The sequence below is a fragment of the Myotis lucifugus genome, unplaced genomic scaffold (assembly GCF_000147115.1).
Source record: "Myotis lucifugus unplaced genomic scaffold, Myoluc2.0 scaffold_383, whole genome shotgun sequence".
NCBI lineage: Eukaryota > Metazoa > Chordata > Mammalia > Chiroptera > Vespertilionidae > Myotis > Myotis lucifugus.
In genome coordinates, this window is record NW_005871431.1 from 212,239 (window position 1) to 218,838 (window position 6,600).

Consider the following 6,600-nt stretch of genomic DNA (forward strand, 5'->3'; position numbering starts at 1 on the left):
GCCGGTGCGGGCCTGGCAGGCGGCGCCGCCACTCAGGGCGCTGGGCGAGACCACCGCGAGCGGGGGAGGATGCGGGATGCGGGATGCACGCGAGGCGGCCAATGGAGGCGCGGGAAGACGGGCTGGTGCCATGGCAACAGCCAATGGCGGCCCGGGGCGGGGACCGGCGGCGGCCGCGGGGCTTCTGGCCTCCTCGCGCGTTCAGGGGCTGCGTGTGCGGGCGTGGTGGTGGTGGCGGGGGGCGGGGGGGAGATGAAGCCCCCAGGGAAAAGGGGCGCCCGGAGAACCAAGACCCCGTGTCCCCCACCGCATTCCGCTGTGAAAGGACGCGGACTCTTAGAAGGTCCCAGGGCAGGATCAGCATAATTTGAGAGTAAAACATCCAGGCTTGAGTGTTACATCAGAATCTTGCCGGGGGGAGCTCCAGGGGCAGGGGCAGAAGCAGGGGCCGGTCAGCCCCTCCCCTCGCATTCGGCCCAGCCGTGTGTGGATGGGTCAGGGTGAGACAGCGCTTAGGATCCAGGGTGGATGAGACCCTGCCACTGGTGGGGGAGGGGGAGCATGGGGGTGGGCAGGCATCCTGGGGAGCGCCTGGGACCCTGCATTTCTCCCCATTTTTCCTGGTCTCCCTGGCAGAGCGACAGCTCCGCCATGGGCATCTGCCTTGACTCCGTGTCTTCCCCCACATTTCTCCGTTTCTCTCCATCTATCTCATCTCTTTCTCCCTGTGTCTCTGTACCTCACCCCACCCCTAATTCACCCTCACAGAAGGGAAACCAGAGGAGGGATGAGTCTGGGGTCTCAGGAATACACGTCCCCAGCTGTCTCAGATCCTTGATGGGTCCACGGAGACCACTAGAGGATTTAACACCCGAGGCCAGAACCTGCCACTGCAGCCCAGTAATTCCTACTGCTGACACATGCACACCCTAAAGGATGGAATGCAGATTTGGGGCCTACCTCTGTCTTTTCTTGGCTTCAGGGGCCAGGGAAAGTTGCTCACTTTGAGACCCTCAGTTTCCCATCTGTCAAATGGGGAGGCAGTTGCAGCCTTTGCAATGGCTGGTGCTCGGGACCACAGGAGGAGCACAGGATCATGCAGTTTCCTGCTGGGTCTGCTGCAGGAGGCCCTATGTGTCCATCCTGGGCCAGCAATGCTGGAGGCCCAGTGGACTCAAGTCTGACGGTCCCAGAGCCTCCAGAGCCAGCCACAGTTGTCACCATACTGTGGGGTTGGGAAATTGGTGCAGAGGGTAGCAGGGCTCTTTCTGGAGGCTGGGAAGGCTGAAATGAGAGGGCAACACCAGCTCTGGGCCTCCTCAAGATGCATAAGAATTGGCCCTGGGATCAAGGAGGGAAAAGGCATTCCAAGCTGAGGGAACAGCCTGTGCAATACCTGGAGTTGTGAGAAACTAGAGCTCATCCAGGGGATATGCTCTTCTGGTGGGGCCAAGGAGCACGGCAGGTGGTAGGGCTGGACTGGGGGAGATATGAGGTGTTTGAAGCAGGGCAAATTTCAGCAGGTGCAGCTCAGTGGTTGAGTGTCAACTCATGCACCAAGAGGTCACCAGTTCGATTCCTGGTCAGGTACATGCCCAGGTTGTGGGCTCCATCCCAATAGGGAATGTGCAGGAGGAAGCTGATGTTTCTCTCTCATCAATGTTTCTATTTCTCGCTCCCTCTCCCTTCCTCTCCCTCTGAAAAGTCAATTAAAACATATTTTAAAGCAGGGCAAACTAGGCAAAGCTGAAATGGGAGAGGGGAGGGGACAGAGCCCAGGGCTCTGGCTTCAGCTCTGCCTTGATATCCTTTTGTAACCTTGGGCATGCCTCTCTCTGGCTTCAGTTTCTCATTTGTTCACTGGAAGGTGGGTTGGAGAATCCCTATCCCCACATCTCAGTGAACTAAGTCTCACCTTCCCCACCCAGTCTAAGATGTCACTGCCCCCCAGACTCCTCACAGCCAGAACCTTAGAGCTGGTAGGGGCTTGGAGGGTCCAATGGCCAGTCCTGCCCTCATACATATGGAGAAACTGAAGCTCAGGGTAGGGACTACGTAGCTTGAGTTCATGCAAGAGTCCCACCAGGCCCTGAGCCTCCCTCCCTTCCTCCCCTATCTGGGCATGGTGGGAGCCTGGATGGCTGAGGGGATATGGGGGCTGAGACCCCAAGGTAGGATGCCCTTGACTCTGTAAATCTTTGAGCCACAGCCACACTCAGGCATCACTGGAAATTCTATAACCATGAGAACTTCAGGAATCCCCACATCCCCTCCCCAAGATCCCAGGCCCAATCTCAAGGGGCTGAGAGACCCTCATTGCACAGTGCCCAGGCCTAGCAAGGAAGGGCCCTTCCCAGACACCCACTCATCACTGCTGGGTTCTCAAGAAGAAATTTGAATCATGGGGCTGGTTTCTTCCCATCCCCAGAGACAAACCCCCAATCCCAACACATTGTAGGGTCACTCATGGAGTGTCTTTGGGCTTTCTAAGTCTGACCTCAGGCATCTCTGCCCCTTTGATCTCCGTGCTTCCCCAACGAGCCTCTTCGATGTGCCAGGGACTGGGGGCAGAACCAGCGGCATCCCCTACTCAGAGCTGGGTAGGGGGCTAGAGGGAAGCAGGAAGGCACCAGGTCATCATTAGACCTTGGACAAGTCTCTGGTTGGGTGACCAGGCAGGACCCTGACAAGTAAGGAGGAAATGCCCCTGGGGAGGGGGTGGCAGGACGGGGACGGACAGTCTAAGCCGCGCCCCCCAAATCCGACTCTGGTTGGGTGGCCTGACCAGGGTCCTGAGCCTTATTTTCAGGGGTGAGGAGGGGGCTGGTGCGTGGCCCCGTCAGCACCGCGGACAGCTCCTCCGGGCCTCTAGGTAGTATACTCGGAGGGCGCTTCCGCCCCGCAATTAGGTTCCTGGCGCGGCTCCGGATGTGACCTTGGGCTCCCCGCTGCACCCCTAGACTCAGTTTCATCTTAAATAGGGATGTTATGGTTCCAAGATTCAGAACGACTATGGAGACCGGCAAACAGCTAGGGCCCAGTGACATGGATATTATTCGGAAGAACATCAACATCCGCAAACGTCGTGGTAGGCCCTATGCTTGGTGTTCAGCAGAGGAAACTGAGGACCGGAGAGGCGCAGGGCGTGGCCCGGACCCCAACCCAAAGCCTGTTCGGGACGGAGCCTCGGCACAGCGCGCTCCTGCCGTAGCCCCCACTGCCGAAGCCGGTCTCGGAGTCCACACATTGGGTCGGGGTCTGGGGGGTCTCCCTCCCAGGCCGAGTGCTGGGCCCAGCGAGGCTGCGCTTGCGCAGATCAGGAGGAGGGGGCCACTGCAGTGTAGGGGAGGGTCTCCCAGCCTTGCCAACAGCCTGAGGCGGTTTCCCTGGCAACGGTCCCCGTGCCCCTGCGCGAGACCCCAGACTCATCAAGCCGGGGTGCGCAAGCCTGTGCGCCCTCTGCCGCCGTCTGGCCCACTGTCCCCGCGGTCCGCACCCCTTAGCTGCGCCCAAGGCCGGACCCGTATCCCCGAAGCCGGGCCCCTGCGCCCTACCTGGTCCCGGAAGAAGGCCGAGTGCAGCAAGCTCAGGAGCCCCAGGAGCCCCATGGAGCAGTGGCCGCCTCGGACCGGCCCGCTCCCCGCCCTCGGCAGGAGGAGTGGGGAAGGCGGGTGTGGAGATGGGGGTGGGGTGGGGGTGGGGGATGGCGGCCGGGACGCCCTGCGCCTGCGTGGAGGGGACGGGGAGGGTCACTCAGCAGGCTAGAGCCAGGGCTCCTCCTAGAAAGGGTCGAATGAAGGGGTCTTGGGGACCTGCAGGGGCGAGGAAAAGGAGTCCCGCCGCCGGACTGATGACCCGGGAGGGGCGGCTCAAGGAGATCCCGAGGGAGATGGAGGGCGTGTGAGCAGAGAAGAGGGTCAGGATTGGGGAACCCTAGAAAGATGAAGAAGCCCTGACCGGTTTGGCTCAGTGGATAGAGCATTGGCCTGCCGACTGAAGGGTCCCAGGTTCGATTCCGGTCAAGGGCATGTACCTTGGTTTCGGGCACATCCCCAGTAGGGAGTGTGCAGGAGGCAGCTGAATCGATGTTTCTCTCTCATCGATGTTTCTAACTCTCTATCCTTCTAACTCTCTATCCCTCTCCTTCTCCCTTCCTCTCTGTAAAAAATCAATAAAATATATTTAAAAAATAAAAGAAAGAAAGGTGAAGAAAGGCTCCGTGGTGGCGAAGGAAGAGCGAGGAGGGGCTCCCATGGGAGCTGGGAAGGGGTGCGGTGTGGGGAAGTGGGAACTCAGGGAGGAGGGGCCCCGCCTGGAACGGAGGGAAGGAGAGAGGCGTTGCCCTGCGGCGGTAGTCAGCTGCCCGCTTGGACAGTGGCCTGCCGAAGCCCAGGCACCTCCTCTAGTTTGCCGAAGCGAGGGCTGTGCGCTCCGTTCAATAGTCATTCAGCAAAGGTTGGCTGTGCGCCTGCTTTTGCCAGGCTCTGAGCTGGGCGCTGGGAATGAAAGGGCCTGATGAGGCTGCAACACCCATAAACATTCCAAAAATCATTTAACGAACATATATTAAGCACCTGTGCAATGAACAAAACAGTCAAAACCCCTGAGCGTGGGCCTTAGCCAGTTTGGCTCAGTGGATAGAGTGTGGGCCTGTGGACTGAAGGGTCCTGGGTTTGATTCAAATCAGGGGCGAGTACCTCGGTTGCAAGTTCCTCCCAGGCTGGGGCCCTGGTGGGAGTTCATGCAGGAGGCAACCAATGTGTTTCTCTCACATCGATGTTTCTCTCTGTCTTTCCCTCTCTCTTCCACTCTTCCTAAAAATCAATGGAAAAATATCTTCGGGTGAGGATTAAAAACAAACAAACAAACTAAAATTCTGGGCGTGGGAAACTGACGTTGAAGGGAAGGGCCGACAGTCACCGAGAAGACAACGTATGCACTAGCCGTGAGCTCTGAGGAGGAGACAGCAGGGAGGTGGGGGGCGTGGGGCTGCTGGGAAGGGCACTTGAATAGAGACGGGAGTGGTGACTCAAGTGGGAAGAGCATCCAGACAGAAAGAACACCCAACGCCAAGGGAAGGAGCAGGTCGTGCAGGGTCCCGTGGGCACGTAAGGACTTGGGTTTTTATCCTGAGGGACATAGGAGCCATGGTGGGCGGTTGGCAGAGCAGGGACGTGTGGACGAGGTGATCTCTGGAGCTTTACGGTGGCAACTGGGAGGACAGTCTGTAGGGTACAGAACCAAACCTGACTCAGGTGTTCACAGGCAGCCCTCTAGTGGCTGCGGAAAGAACAGACCACGGGAGGTGTGAGTAGACCAGGGCAGAGGGGACTGCGCAGGTCCAGGAGGGATGGTGGGGGTCCAGAGGGGGTGTTATTATGAACTGTGCTAAGTCCTGGGAAGGCAAAGAACAAGCGTCAAGAAGAGAATGGGGTACAGCCGGTGTTGTTCAGTGATTGAGCATCGACACATAAACCAAGAGGTCATTGGTTGGATTCCTGGTTAGGGCACATGCCAGGGTTACAGGCTGGATCCCCAGTAGGGCAGTGTGCAGGAGGCAGCTGATGGATGTTTCTCTCTCACTGAAGTTTCCATCTCTCCACCTCTTTCCCTTCCTCTCTCTCTGAAATCAATAAAAGCACATAACTAAAAAGGGGGTGCTACTTTGGCAGGGATAGTGAGGACAGGCTTCTGTGAGCAGGTGCCATGCATCTGTAAAAAAGACATCTGGGCAAGGCCTGAGGCACAGCCCATGCAAAGGCTGGACAGTGGAACAAGTTGCGAGAGTCTGGAGAGCTGCAGGCAGGTGGGCAGGCAGGGCTTCATGGGCCACAGTGGACTCTGGGCTTTATTCCGGGGCCTGGGGAAGTCAAGGGAGAATGACTTCTATATTTTTTTCAAATTGACATCTGTCTAGGTGGGAGATAGTGGAGGCCTGGCCAGGGTGGTAGCAGTGGGGGCCTTGGGAAGTGGCTGGATCCAGGACAGGTAACAACAGAAAGGGAGGAGCTTCCTAAGATGGTGGGGATGGGGTGGGGCAGGTTTGGGGAAAGTGGGCTGCAGCCCAGGGTAGTAAGAGCAGAGGGGCAGATTGGGGAGGGACTGGACACAAAGGTGGGAATGTGGCCAGAAGGTTTGAAGGCAGAGCCTGGGCCATAGGACAGGAGAGAGTTCCTGTGGTGAGACAACCAGGGTTATAAAGGCTCCTCCCAGCCCCCTAGACTCCCTAGTAATGCTCCTGGACTAGAGTGCCACCTGGCAGCTGGGGCATGCACCTCAGTCTGAGTAGGACACTGTATTTGCTTCCCTTGTAATGGTGTTAAGGGAGGCCTCAAACGGATCCAGGTCTTTGGCATGGAACAAGAAGGACTTCAAGCCCTGACCGGTTTGGCTCAGTGGATAGAGCGTCAGCCTGCGGACTCAAGGGTCCCAGGTTCGATTCCAGTCAAGGGCATGTACCTTGGTTGCGGGCACATCCCCAGTGGGGAGTATGCAGGAGGCAGCTGATCGATGTTTCTCTCTCATCAATGTTTCTGACTCTCTCTATTCCCTCTCCCTTTCCTCTCTGTAAAAAACTAATAAAATATAATATTTTTTTAA